Source organism: Anguilla anguilla, chromosome 11 (genome assembly GCF_013347855.1).
Source record: "Anguilla anguilla isolate fAngAng1 chromosome 11, fAngAng1.pri, whole genome shotgun sequence".
Lineage (NCBI taxonomy): Eukaryota > Metazoa > Chordata > Actinopteri > Anguilliformes > Anguillidae > Anguilla > Anguilla anguilla.
The window spans coordinates 15294017-15309519 of NC_049211.1; the positions used below are offsets into that span (position 1 = coordinate 15294017).

The following is a 15503-nucleotide window of genomic DNA, read 5'->3' on the forward strand; positions in this document are numbered from 1 at the left end:
CTTCTGAGAGCGGTTAGAGGAAAGGAGGAGGGGGGCATGGGTGATGAGGGGAGATGCTGCTGCTAGCTGCCCCACAGCTGGCTGAGAGACAGCCAAGCTGTCACATGATGGGTTAAACCCACGTGGACCAGCCTCTCTTTTTTTTCTCTCATCTTTGCTTATTTCTCTCTCTCTCTCTCTCTCTCTCTCTCTCTCTCTCTCTCTCTCTCTCTCTCTCTCTCTCTCTCATTAACCTGTGCTTTCTTTTCTCTTTCTCATCTCTACGCAATCCAGCTCTCTTCCTGTCTCTGTGCTTGGGGACTGAATCTTGGATCAGGAATTCTCAAGGATCCCAGCACCAGCTTTAAAGGTAAGTTTATCCCTCTTGGGCACCACTGGTAGATTTTATAGACCTGTGCAATGATTTTGCTGCCCTGGTGTTCAAATCAGCCTTCTGATTCCTGGATGGCACCTGTCATTAGTATCAGGTGACCATCTTTCACACATGACTACAAAAAGAGTGAAAACACAGGATGTTGTCAAGCTGACAGACAGTCATGGTGTATTAGCATATTTGTAAACCCCTGAATTTAGGAAGAAACAATTTTGTAATGTTTGATGAGGGATCAGGCTTGGGTGGTGTGGGATGAGATTGAGCCAATGTTTAGTTTGGGTATGGTTTGTGGTGGTATAAATACTATATTTGTTTTACAGCTAGAAGAGACACCATGGGTCTGTTTCCTATCAGAACAGTGATTTTTGGTGATCGGTGCTTGATGAGTATTTTTACTAATCATGCGTCTGGGAGTTGTCCTTTTTCTGCCTCTTGAAATCATCATTATATCTTCAGCATATTTTTGGAATAAATCCCATAGCAATAGGATCCGGAGGGTCCGAAATCTCTTAAATTCTGCTGCATGCCACCATGCCCTGAACGCCACGTGCTGCCCTTATTCTGTTTGATGGCCGCAGTCCTGCCTCATGCTGGATGAAACGATGACCTAATTTGTATCTATCCACTATGCTGGGCTGTGCATGTGTGTGTGGGCATGCGTGTGTGTGTGTGTCAGTGTGTGTGTGTTTGTGCATAGCTGCATGTGCAGATATTTGTACTTCATGAATTTACATGGCTCACTGTCGGATTCTATTTAGTGTCTAGTCTCACCTGCTCTCTTGCATTGGGTCAGACTAATGATGCTATGCTTGGGAAGCTGAGGTATAAAAGCTTTCAAAAGGCCTGACCATTGGGCTTTCATCCAAATGTGAATATTTTACCTGTAGCATTGAAATTCTGGAGCTAAAATGACCTCATCTGCTACTGGGTCGTTCCAATTGTTCTCTTTCCCCCTTTCTCTATTTGACCCATGTTTTTGTACAACTTGCTATCTTTTCATAGCTGAATAGAACAATTGTAGCAAGGGTTTATGGCATGTATGACATAAACTGAAGCTAAACCTATTTTTTTCTTCATGTAAGATTTATAATATTCTGGTCAGGGTGTTCAAGGGATGGGGCAGCATGCTGTGAAATGCACCCCCCTTCTAACAGCCTCAGTAATCTCACCCCTCCTCATTGTCCAAGGAGGAAGTCCCACTGTGAGCATGCTCTCTGGGACTGAGCAGAGTGCCCCGCCCTCTATCGTGGTCAGATCCTCTGATGATTCAGCTCTCCATGCGATCCAGAATCACGCTTAAGGGGAATGGAAGGGAAGAGAAAACATTTAACAGAGATATATGTAGGTGTTCTATTGATGTCATTCTGAGATGCATTGTTAAAAGGTTTAATTGTAGTAATTGTGCTTTTGTGGCAAAAGATAGCATCCTGTACACTTAGACTGGATGTTGTGGTACGGAAGCTAACTATGAGCAAACTTAACAATTTTGACCTATGGCAAAGATGTGGAACTTTGCCCTTTAACAAAATGTCCTGAACCCTAACAGTGTACATTCCATGTAACGTATTTGTAGAACAACGTCTGTCTTCAAGCATTGTTCAGTTCTTTTAATGAAAGCAAACAATATTATCTAAAGTCAGTGGCATGATGCATCCACGCAGAATGTGCAGATTGCCAGGTTGAATTTCAGTGTGTCTGAATGCACACATGCACTTACAGTATGTGTGTGTATATGTTTGTGTTTATGTTTATTAATATGGTGTTATTTTCATGCCAATTGTCGAGAGTAGAGTAATTAAAGGCAAAAGTGTTGGTGTGTGCATGCCTGTGCATCTGGGTGTGTGCTATTATTTTCATAGGCAGCTGGAATAATGCAAGGTGTGGCCACTGCTCTTTGTCCTGGGGTGTTTTAAGACACTGAGATGTCTCAGGATATGAATATTTTTTTTCTCTCCCACTGCCAACACTTTGGCTCATAGTACAGAAAAGGAGGCCACTGGCTGCACACTACATTGACTCTCCATATAAAAATCTCATGCATACACACACATACACACACACACACACACACACACATGGAAACTGTTATTGTCTCAGAGAAAATACGCCTCTTTGAAGATTGTTTTATTTTTTTTTTATTAGAAATTTCTACTTATGTTAGCATGTCAATATTCTTGTGCGTTTATTTTAAAAAATGTAATGGATGTGGGTCTGTGTATGTGCATGCATGTGTGTGTGTGTATGTGTGTGCGTGCATGCATGTGTGTGTGTGTGTGTGTGTGTGTGTGCGTGCATGCGTCTGTGTGTCAGGAGGAACCTCCTAGTCTCCTCTGCCCTCCTCATTGTTCCTTCCTGTGCCAGGGACCCCACAGCCACGCTGACACCAGAGGTGCTTCTTTCAGTACCAGCCGCCCGTGGCTAAGCTGTTATGACATGCTACAGCGTCCTCTGACCTCACCCACCCTTCCACCCCACCGCCCCCAGCATACTGGGTGGGGTGGTGTACAGAGGGGGGAGACCCTATGGGGGCTGAGCACCTCAACTTTTTTTGAGGGAAATGTTGACCTCCATAAATGCACGAGAACTTGTTTCGGAGATGACCCTGGACGATTGTAGATTGTGTGTCTGTAGACTGTGTGTCTACGCACACCAGTATGTATGTTCTTTTCAGTGTGCTGACGTGTGGGTTACTAGAACTACAGACCTCTGGCCTTTCTTAGCATGACCGATTTCCTCTGGTGTTCAGAGTCGGCTGCAGTTTTCTAGCACCATTTGAAATCGGTTTTGCTGAAGGGCGTCTCACCTCCCAGAGTGTAACAACTGACCTGAATCAATCTGCTTCTTTCACAAAGGTCTGGGTAAGATAGCAGTGCTTCGGTGGCATGGTGACAGTGTTTTGATGCTTGGTTTGACTTTGCCCAGACTCACCTGATAAGGAAATATTTGGAAGTGATATTGATGTGTTTTTTATAGTTTGAGAGTTATTTATACAGTAATTATAATACATAAAGCTGTCAAATGTTCTCAGAATATACAGTAACATTAAGGTTTCCAAAATAAGGACAGAGATGAAAAGGGGCTGGATAAATATCGCTGCACCTATGGTTGTAATATTGAAAGATAAGATGCTACAAAAATTTTAAACTACCAACATATATGATTCAGGCTCTCTCCTTGTGTCCTTATCCAGCAGTTTAGCAAAGACGGATGTCACCAGTATTAATTAAAGGAGTTGCCTCACTGTAAAACAGGCCAGACAGTCCTCATCATTGTTTCCATTAGGATTTGTGGGTTCACGAAGATGATGCACTGACTACACTTGAATAACGTTGCATAATGGCACACCTCAAAAAAGAGACCATGAAAAAGGTTATATGAACTTGCATGGGAATGTAATTTCTCTCACTCTCTCACTCTCTCTCTCTCTCTCCCCCCCCTCTTTCTCTCCCTCTCCCTCCCTCCCTTCCACCCCCCCACTCTCCCTCCCTCCCCCTCCCTCAGAAGCCACGATCAGAGACGGTGCACGGCTCCCTGCGTTTGCTCTCCTCCAGCGTGTACCGGCTGCAGGGAGGGTGCTGGAAGGCGGCCCCCGTGGACAGCAGCCCCGGCCCTGACATGCTGTGTTTTCATCAGCTGTTTCTCTTCACAGACTGTTTGGACATGCCACAGCAGAGCAGTCCCCCAGCCCCTCCTCTTTGCACACAACTGAACTGTCTGTTCAATAAGAGATGATGAATCACATGGAAGGTATATTGTGCTCTCCTTCCTGATCACAGACGTTCCACCCAGATAATTAATCCATGCTACAGCTTGTGGTGCTCTGACATCAAAGGTTTGGTGAGTGGGGTGGCACTATGGGATGCCCTGCAAGAGAATTCCAACACCCAGAGACAGGGAATGGAGGCAGATTCTCTTCAGGTGACTTGCTGACAGATGTGTGCTTAATTGTAAGTACTTGAAGGAGATACAGACTGTTCCTAATGGGGAAGACAATTAATTATGAAAACATATTTGTTATATGATAAACAATATAACATTTCAAGTATGTTTAAATTATGTGAGGAACCCATAGGGCATCACCGCTTGTCTAGCACATGGGTTTTCAAATATTATACTCATTGAGCCTATCCTAGGCAGTCAAGACAGGTGAATCATTTATGTTAGTTGTGATTGAAAATGTTACCGCAAACATCTTAAGCACAATGTCTAAGCAAGTTTGAAATGGACCACACAGACACAAGAAATAAAAATACTACCATGATTGACGGGCAGGCCAAATTTAACCTGAACTTGACAGGCACAGCTCAAGTAGTTCATCAACAATTTGATAAGGGTTTAATAGTTTGAAAAGTTCCATTATTACATTGTGGTATATTCTCCTCACATCCTCTGGAGGGCGCTGTCTTCTCCAACAGCCTGGGTTCTACACAGCAAGTAGTGACCTAGGACAGGGTCAAGTTCATCTGGACCTGGGGCGTGGTCACTGAAACATGGCTTTTTCCAGGTCTGAACACCATGCTTACCTGAAGCAGGCCCACACTGCTCCAGCCCCCCAGCTCCTTGCCAACTGACTTTAACCCATGGGCAAGAAGATCCTCACATGTACTTCCATCACACAAGATACCACCAAAGTAAATGAAGAGCCATGCAGGGAAATATAGAATTGGGAAATATACAGGCGGACAAAGCCATGAGATGTACCTGAGCCTGCTAAGTGAGCTCACACACAGCTGTGCCATTTCTTCCCATAATCATATTTATTGATGAAGAATCTTCATTTATCTGTGGTGATTTTTATTAGTGCCTCTAAATATGGCTAAATTTCAGAATTTTTGTATTATTAAATAATTTAATTTATTAATTTATTTTTGCTGTTTTGACCTAGTCACAGAGAACTAGCCAATGTGTACCACCGGGGGGCAATATCTGACTATTTTACAGATCCACGCACTCTAAAACATGGGTATCCAGTTCTATTGAAAAAGGGCTGCTGTGGGTGCAGGTTTTTGCTTCAGCCCAGCACTAAGATACTGGATTCTGTATATTAAGTTATTGATTGAAAATCGTGATCAGTTAATTGGTTGAATTAAGTGTCATAGTCTAAACCAAAAACCTATACCCAAACTGGCCTTTTTCAGATAAGATTAGACAGCCCTGGTATAAAATCATATTACTTTTTATTTACGTAGTCTTTTACTCCACAAAAATGCTTTCCAGTGCTTTTCTTTTGAACACATTAATTCTGTCAATGAACCTGAAACATGTAAACTGTGCACTCTTCTTTCTATTGACCTCTGACCCTTATTACTTATGGGCCACTACTTCCTGATGTGGCTGCTTGGGGTTCTCACGATGATTTACAGAGTGCTTGAGCCCATACAGGGATTCCATATGAGACACCCGCACACACACACACACAAACACACGCACAAGCACACACATAGGCAAGCATACATACTCACACAAGCACACACGCACACACAAGCACATACATAGGCAAGCACGCACACACACACACACACACAAGCAAACACGCAAACACACACACACACATACACAGACACAAGCACACATAGGCAAGCATACACACTCGAGCACACACACACACACACACACACAAGTACAAAATTAAGTTGCTGGGTGCCTGTCAATGAAAAATGAAACTAATGCAGAAAAAATGGTGCTGCTGGATGATCAACAAGTGTGGACATAAAAATGATTAAAAGAACATGATTTCCAGTGTCAGTACATGACAGGGCTTCTTGTGCATTTCCTTTTCCAGGAGCAATGTTGACCTGTTTTGCTGTTCTGTCTGAAAGGTGGTTCCTTCCCTGCATGAGAGTGTGTGAAATTACAGACAAAAGTAGTACAATTTGTCAGCATTCACACCTGGGGGTAGAACTGTGATGTGTAAGCTGTGTGTCTGATAGCCTGATTGACAGCAACAGCAGCACGTGTGTGTCTCTTCCTTGAAAGGTGCCCCATGCCTAACAGAAATGAGCACTTGCTGTTATTTCAGTACATTATTGACCCATGAAATGGTCCTGGCCTTTTCTTTTCCCCTGTGCCACTCTATCCACTGCATTAAAGCTGCTTTAGAGGGGCACTTGTCTTTGCCGCACATATTCAACAACATACACTTTGATGAAAATATCTATAATTTGCTGCCATATTCTGCATCTCTTTGCATTAATTCTACATTTAACTTATACTACATTCAATAGTTGTATGTCTGTTCTAATGATTAAATCTCTGCATGTACATACATGCATGGTAATACATTTGCAGGATTTTACTTTGTCTCAGTTCAATCAGAATCTTCTGAGCTAGCTGATTAAAATCCTGAGATGAGTAGGTTACATACTATAATATAAAGCAGTTTCCCTCATGTGAGATGTCACTTAATGACCAGATAAGAGGCAGCAGTCTCTTTGTAGATCAAGAAAAGTATGTTATCCTTGCAAACAACTGCTTGTAATTATGAATTCCAGCCTTCATCACATGATCAGAGGAACATCCAATCAGGGCCCTGAAAGCAAATGGTTCCAAAGCACAATGCTGTGGTCTCTGTTATTTCGGTACAAAAAACTCAAGGAATTGTGAGAAGCTGACTTTGGGCCTCATAATAACTCCAGTCCCCCTCTATATATGCGAGAAATTAGATATGTTCTCTTTAAGGAACTCATCTTTCTTGTTGCAGTGAGAGAAATGTCTCGAGGGAATGCTAGGTATGTTCTGCGCTCCACGCCACCCCAATCCATTGACTTTTTTTTTCTTTCCTCATTATTCTCAAAATTTACAACTAAAGACTGAACTTATATGAGATAAGCTCTGCTGAATGTGTAAGCACTGTCTATGTGCATATTCTGTGGTAATGGCAGGAGACAACAAGCCCTCTGAGGGTCAGACTGGTCTTTCTTAGCTAGTTCATTGGACTAAATATAGCATAAATAAACCTTAAAACCCCCTGATGCTCAATATCTGTATGGGTATTAATGGTCCAAATAAAACAGGCAAACAATGGTCCTGTGGTAATTTACTGAGCAGAGTTTCTCAGATATACTTAGTTCTTAACAGAAAACAAGCCACTGCCACCTTCTGTAGAATGGTGACATTACTGAAAGATGTTTGAAAAATGTCATTTGTTAACTGGGCAGAACACCCAGGTTGAGAATAAACCTACACTGTGGGTTGAGAAGTACGCTGGTGGTATCTGAGCATCTGTGGGACTGCTGGCACCAGATAATATGCAGGATGATGGCATTTGTCAACATCTTTCAATCAAGACATTCAATTATTTCAGTACTGAAAGCAATGGATTTCATCTTGATAAAAAAAAAAATTAAAAAAACAACTGGCAAGAGACAGTGTTGGACAACAGGTAAAATATGTTCCGCTTGGGTTTTGAACCTTCTTAAAACACTCGCATTCTGTAAAAAATATATCGTTTTTGTATCATGTAGCCAACTTCTCCCCATGAATTACTCACCTTAATAAGCTAACAGTGATTCATAAATTGCACTGTTATTATTATCAGTATGAGTCACGAATCGCGGAGGAAGAAATTGATATCTGAATATTAATGAAAGAAGTAAAATGAGGGAAAACAGATATTTGAGCTCGCAGAAGTGCAAGTAATTTGCCACGTGCATGGACACTTTATAGAGTCAAAGCGGTTCCGATTTTGTCGCTTATAGCTTCAGGGCGGTCCTTTTATCTTGCGGAAATACCTGTTGGAGTACTGTACTGTTAACGTTGCTCAGATCTGACTCCTCCCCTCCCCGAATTATACTGCAGAGTGGACTGCCAGCAGAGTTCAAACAGGTGGACGTGCGAGAAGCAAATGAAGAATTGCAGCTTTAGAAAGGAGTGAACAGGTGAGTTGTGTCAAATTCTTGAACCGATACGGTGCGTGTCGGCTCTTGTTCAGCCACCGGAAAATACATGCAGTGACATTAACGACAAACTAATTTTCTTGTAACCGTTATGAATTTGAGGTTCCATGCGATTTTTGGCCTATGCGTAGCATATATAGCAGTTTTTAGTTCAAGTTTAGTTTAACTTGTTTATTTCGTGTTCTGTTCTGTTTGTGTTCTTGAGCAATAACACGTGTCACGGCACAAACACTACTGTGACAAACAAACAAACCTATCAAATTATGTTATTTCGTATCATGCCAACAAAGTCATTTTGCGCAAAATTGCGTTTATGGCTATCGAGTGGTGACACTACGGCATGCATTTTTACAAGGGCAAGATGGAGGCTGTGGTAACGTTATTTAAAATAAGTTGCAAGTTAAAACAAGGCTAGAAACAAAGTTTGCATCAATAGCGATGGTCTTAGTGCTCATTAGCATATTTACACCGTGAAGCCTGCACGATGTTTGGATTTGAAGTTTTTATTTTATTTTTTTAAACATGGTTTAACAGTAACAGTGCCGGAAATATTGTTATATATATAGCCATACGTATGTCGCATTTTATGCTGCTATGTATTCTGTATGTGGTTAACTTTAGGCATTGTTTGATTCGTTTTTAATTCAACTTTGATTAGTTGCTTGTTTGTTCTTTAAAATACAAGTAATGCAATTTAAATTATAAAATATATAATCATATTTGAATTATTTTTAGTAGTGTTTGGCACATCTATAAACCATTTAAAAGTTAGCAAACGCAGTATGTGGAGTAGTAGGCTGTGCCATTTCATTTGTTGTTCATTGCTGGTGTGCTTGTGCTATTGCATGTGCGAGAGGGAGTGATACAAATTCGATCTCCGCTGTAGGCTATACTAATTTCCACATGCATTTCAGAAGGGAAGGGATGTTAGGGCCTGACTTATATGTCATTTATATCTCTGTTTTTAAATACAAATGTTTAAGCTCAAAGTGGGGGTTAAAATACAGAAATATGTTTTATCTCATCTACATGAAATACAATAAACAACATATGGAAGGAGGCAGAGTTGCTAAATCAAAGATAAATATTAAATATCTATACTTCCCCAATATAAACATCCCTGAAAGATTTCCTGCAAGTCACAAACACATACACGCACGCACGCACGCACGCACGCACGCACGCACACAGTGATTATTTTAGGAAATGTCTGAAGTCAGAATCACTAATAGCAGGAAATAATTTAATCATGCAGCGAGGTTGCCGCACCCATTCATGAAAAGCTGTCAAAATATCCCCTCTAAATAAGATATAATCAAGGCTTGCTTTCATTTCTGAAGGTGACCATGAAGAACATGACATCATGTGGCTCCAGCCTTGGATGTTATTTTGGGCAGAGTTTCTGTTAATTTCCTTATTATGGGTTTATGAAAGACTGCAGCCTAGTGTTCCACCTGTTCTTTTTTGATTTTCTGAATGGAACCAGTTGTAGCTTAGGAAATCTGATACTATTACTATATTCTTAACAATGTTCTGATATTACACAGTAAAATGTTCAATGTTAAATCAGCTCTTGCACAGTACATGTGGTCCCTATTGGACTCGTAAGTACACTGTTGGAGTTGAATTAACACTGGACATTTTTACTGTGTGCAGATAGTTGTGTGTGTGAGGAAATCATAAGCCAAAGAGCAAAAGCCAAAGGGGAGGGTGCATGTGGGGTGTATTTCTCATACACTCCAGCTGTGGAAAGGAGAGAGGAGAAGAATGGAGTTAAGGTTACAACCTCGCTACCGTTCTGTCATGCCCTCCGAAAGAGAGACAAAGGGAGAGGTCCTTGTAGACAGTTCAGGTGTGTCAGTGTGTCTGGTTAAAGATTGATTCCCAGACATATTGGTCTTGGCTCAAAGCAGCATCTGTGACTCTGTGGTCAAGCAGTGATTTGTAGAGAGATGTTAGATTCATTATTTCATAGAAGGTGCATTGGGGTAGGGAGCCCAGCAGAAATGCACACACACACAATGGAGCACAAGCACGCACTCGTGCACACACTCACAGACACGCAAACACAGTACATAAGCACAAGCACACAGAACACACATTCAAAGTAGGTAATGGCTGATGAATTTGTTCAAATCTGTGCTGTGGATGAAGCATAGACACACATGCAATTAAGCAGAGCTTCATATTAAGAATTCTGATAATACATATGAATTAATTAAAAGCCAAATTGCATTTATCAGATCTAAGTTAGCCCACTGGGAGCTTGAATGACAGTTTATGTGTGTTCATAAATCTATACTGTCATTTCAATATACACAAATGCAAGATGAAAAGCTGGGTCAAATAGCTTTCCTCATACCAAGTCCACATTTTTAATTCCCCAAAATCGCAACCATCACAGTGGGATCAGCTTTGCCTCTTGCGTGCCTTAAACAGGTCTGACATTCTAAAATTAGAATAGACTGACTATTAGAGGAATAAAATGATTGGCTACATGCCAAGCATAAAGTACAGTACAGGACTGCACAGTCTGCTTTTTAAAAAAGCGCTCAGATTCTTTGGAATTTTCACAAATTCTAATGAGTATGGTCCCCTCAGGTTTAGACTTTCAAAGTTACTGATAAGAAGTTGTCTATGAACAGACTGTGTGATCAGTCCAAAGGGAACAAACCGGCGACTTCCAGTGGGCATCAACAGAGATAAAAATATTTGTGGACAAAACATGTTTGCAAACACTTTTTTTTTCCACACAGTGTCAATGCCACATCTTTGCTGGTTTCAGAATGTAGTTTCTTAGCAGCATTGGGATGGATATCCCATTAAATGTGATGTCTTGACAAGTGTGTTCATTTTTAAGACTTCCAGGAAAGAGACACTGATCTACTCCTGTTCTAAGAGAGATTGTATAATACCCGGCATCAGCGCTGTTTTCTTTTTAGCATTGTCTCTGCCTGTTCCACTGCTTACTTCATGTCTGCTCTTACGTTGTGCCATTTTTCATTGTGCTCATTAGGTTTTATGATACTGTACAGTACATGTTTTGGATTTCCCCAAAATAAACATGAATGAACAAGCCAACGGATAAAGAATGAGCTAGATTGCGTAGTGGGATAGATTTAAATTGTGCACATTGTTTTCTTACTTATTTCTTTGTGCTGTATTAGGATAGTGGATACAGATGCTTAGTGCCTTAATGTTCCATCCCTTTCCTGAAGATTACCACACCAACAGAGGCAGTGCAAATCCATTTACAGGGATCAGTGGTAAAGAATGATAACATTCTACCTTATCCATCACTCTGACACAATGCACACACACACAGACAAACACAGACACACACACACACACTTTATATACCGACTGAATATAAGAACAGGGTTTTTTTGTTTTGTCTTGGCTGGTCTTAGCTGAGATCAAAGCTGCTTTATCATAAATTCCCTGTAAAGTAAACAGGCAGCATGGCACATACTGCACATATCTCAGATGGTGGGGGATGTAAGTACCTGTATTCGTTTGTGCAGGGTAGAACAGGAACACACAGATTGTGAGGTACTAAGGGTGAAAATGTAAAGTTAAAAAAAGAAAAAGACAGTCACACACTCCTGAACTTAACCTTGCATTTCATTGAATAATTACCAATACCAAGAGTTATAAATTACTGAGATACTGTTAGTTACTGTACAGAATACAAGCCGTTGTTAACTGTAACCTGCATATTCAGAGAATTTTTGTAAGACACAGAAAAACACTGAAGATTGTGTGTGTGTGTGTGTGTGTGTGTGTGTGTGTATGCGTGTCTATGTTTGTGGAGGGGGGTTACTGTAGTTGTCAGTCAAGAGGGTCAGTCAAGGATGGACAAATGCACAGCTGCACAGCTTCTTGTCGTCAGAAGTCGTCACTCGCCAAAATATGGCAAAAATTTAAATGTATGTTATTGAACTTTTCAGAGACAGGCTTCAATTTTTCAGCCCATGCTGGCATGTTTAGTTAACTAGAAAGACAACCTGTACTTGTGCATGTTAACTGACTGATTACAAGCCAGGGATGGCTGGAATGTAGCAGCTAGCAGTGCTAGACATGAATTGGAGCATGGAACCAGGCTGCCTATGGCACATGTTTACACTAGTTTGAGACTGGATGTAATAGAAGGGTGGCTTATAAATTTTGAATCATACATACTTTATTCATTTTATTTATACTGTGAGAAATCAAATTTTATTTAAAAAATCTATTCATATCCTTTTCTCACTGAATATCTACAGGTACTTACTGACAATAATGTACTGATTGGTACAAAAAGTTTTAATGCCCCATGGAATAAGATTAGTTTTTCAGATAAATTGGGGCACAAGTTTCTCTCATTATGTAAAAACAGGAAACGAAACCCGGGTCCACAGATCGGTGTGTGGTTGTAATTGCAAACCTTTTTATTCATTTTCAAGTGCAGTCCTGTGTCGGAGCTTCTCTGGTGGGGAAAAAAGGCTAAGCTCTTAGGATTCCTTTCCCAAGGGAATGTTTAGCTCTGCCGAAACAGAAGAATGGAATTTTAATTCATCAGAAAAATAGGTAATCCTTTGCCTAGTTTATTCTGAACAGGTTCCTTGGTTTTTTTTTTTGTGGACATTTTCATGCGTCAGTGATTTTTCCAATCAAATAGAATTGTGGATATCGATATTACACTGAGAAAATATCGATAAAGCTAAAACCGTTTGTGTCTACCATGTGGAAAAAGCTGCTTTATTGTTCACATTGCTCCTTAAATCATTATTGTTATTGTTGTGCTTGGGAAAAGCTTGTTTTACAGCAGATTTTTATTCCTCTATTGGCATTAGCTTGAATAACTTCTATAAATGCACGCACGCACACACACACACATGCACGCACAAATACACACATACACACACACACTCTTCACAGTATAGCACTTCACAATGTATGTGACTCTTGAGTTATGCTTTGGCTGGCTACCAAGTTTTTTTTCAGCTTGATAGAAGTGTTGTGAGAGTATTACTCTGTCTTGTCAGCCACAGACCACTGAGTAAACCACACAGAATCTTGGACCATGGTATCTGGCATGAGGTCACCCACGCTCTCCTGGCCACCTTAGGCACACTGACGCATATGTCCTATATCTTACCATTATGCTCCCTGCTGCTTCTCTTTAGCACGGCCATGACCGACATGACCAAGTGACCATGGAGTTTCCAATCTGAGGGCTGTGGCTTTTTTGTGTTTTCTGATCTGTGTGACACGCTCTTCACGGGCGTTCACACAGTAGTTTGATTATGAGCTGCTAACCCATCCTCTGTATTTGTTACGTGCTGTCAACCGCATGCTATTGGTAAGCTTTGGCCGATGGCCATGTCACATCACGCATCAAACTGTTCAACTCCTTTTAAAGCAGTTCTCATTACATTGCATGATGCTGACATAACACTGACTCTCATGCTATAATTCAATGAAGCAGAAGAAATGCGGACCAGTATTGCATCACATTTTTTCAGCAAGTTAGCATGGTGCTTTCGGTGATCATGTTACAAAGGGGCCATTTTCAATTACATGGATGCCTACTTCTGAAAAAGTCATATTGTACAATTTGTAACATAAATGTTTTAATGAATAATTGAAATGAAATTATAATCATATAATACAATACGTTTTGGACAATGTTTGCATTCTACAACTTTTATGTAAACGTGCATATATATGAAGGCAAGGCAGCAGGATGATTTTTGATAAATTAAGTTAAGATTTTTTTTTTTGTAATACTGGACCTTTTGACTGAGGTTCAGGTCAGCATTCACTTCATTGAGCTGAGAAAATCCTGAATTCCCTCCGTGTCATTTTTATTTATTTCCCATTTGTTCCTTTTATTTGTTTTTAATCTCCGCTCAGCTGGAAGGAGGGACTGACCTGAGGGGGAGGAGGGTGGGGTTATGGTGTTTGTTATGTGTTTCTAGCTGCATTTTTGAACCTCTTTTCGGTGAGCAGCGGTGCCAGCGTGCCTAGCGATGTAAGTACAGTGAAGTGAAAGTTCAGAAGAACTCACCGCTGGGCTTTTTGGCGGTGTCCCAGCTGGAGGCTCTGGGCCTCCGTTTCCTCGCTCCGGCGCCACGGGCGGACGTCCCGCGCCAGAGCTGCGCCCGCGGAGGCCACCGCGAATGCCGAAAGAATGGAGCGCTGCATTCCGCCTGCCTAGAAACCATTTCTCCTTTCACACGGCTCTCTCAGTGTGACAGGCCCATTTGAATAAGAATGAGAATCGCCATCCATTCACCTCGGCACTCAGTTTGGGAAGGGGAGGGTGGGGGGGGAGGGGGGAGGTAACTGGACTTTGCGATTGGCTAACGTTATTCCGCTTGTTTTCACACCGCCATGGCCAGTTCTGCTTACACGGTTTTTTAATACACGCATGCACACTTATGGACACAGGCACTCACGTATGAACACGCACCTACCCCCACACACACATACACACACACACACACACACAGCTGATACTGGCTCTGAAAGATTCCAGGTGCACAGGGGGACTCGGCTGTTGTGACAGTGTGAGTACGAAGACCTTTTTGTCGCATTTGAAAAGAGAAAAAAGCACGGTCCTGAGGTTAGGATGCACAGATGCACTGATTGAGTTAGGTATGTTTATAAGTTTGCTGTTTCTTTCTTCTGCTGTTAAGTCTCCTCAAAGTCTCGCCAGAGCTCTGTACACGTTCTTCTTCCATGTTAATCTTCTGTAACAGCTCAGGTTTTATTTGTACAATATCCATACCTGAAATCTGTGATACCTTTTGTTTTTCTCCGTTTTGCAAATTGTCCTTTAAGTAGCTTATGAAGCATTGCACCCTACCTTAAATGGGTGGCATTTTTTATGAAATCTCCTTTGCTTTGAGGATTTTATCTACCCATGGTGCGCATTCCTCCGTATTGCTGAATTGACCTGTCATATTGACAACAATGCGTCTCTGTGTGAAGTGCATTAAAGTGGACGGGCAATTTTGACTGGCGAAAGAACAGACCTTGTCTATGGGTTTTTTTCCCGGGCTCATTGTATTGAAAATGTTACTTTCACAGGGGTTACTGAATTTGTTGTTTTGCTTTTGGGAAAGCATTTTTCTCCCTGCATGACTGACCGTTCAGGAGCATGGAGGCATCTCTTTTCACTGAGTGTGGAATGGAATGACGTGTTTTCCCCCTGACAAGTGGAGTAGAAAAGGCATCTTACTGTAAAA

At 41.3% G+C, this 15503-nt stretch overlaps 1 protein-coding gene and 1 long non-coding RNA gene across 4 annotated transcripts in view; both read left to right on the forward strand.

The window, feature by feature from the left end:
• The first annotated feature begins 233 nt into the window (after nt 1–233).
• LOC118207593 lies at nt 234–5422 on the forward strand. The gene is made up of 2 exons (XR_004761417.1): nt 234–349; nt 3875–5422. It is a non-coding gene; the product is annotated as an uncharacterized LOC118207593 (long non-coding RNA).
• Nucleotides 5423–8114: 2692 nt separating this feature from the next.
• lamb2l (laminin, beta 2-like) overlaps nt 8115–15503 on the forward strand; it is a 42698-nt gene continuing 35309 nt past the window's right edge. Inside the window, exon 1 of one of the 3 annotated variants that reach the window (XM_035383247.1) lies at nt 8115–8250. The gene's annotated coding sequence lies outside the window, so the exon portion shown is untranslated. Of the gene's footprint in view, nt 8251–14643; nt 14911–15503 lie in introns of those variants that run through there. The other 2 variants (XM_035383249.1, XM_035383248.1) reach the window with 2 other exon arrangements.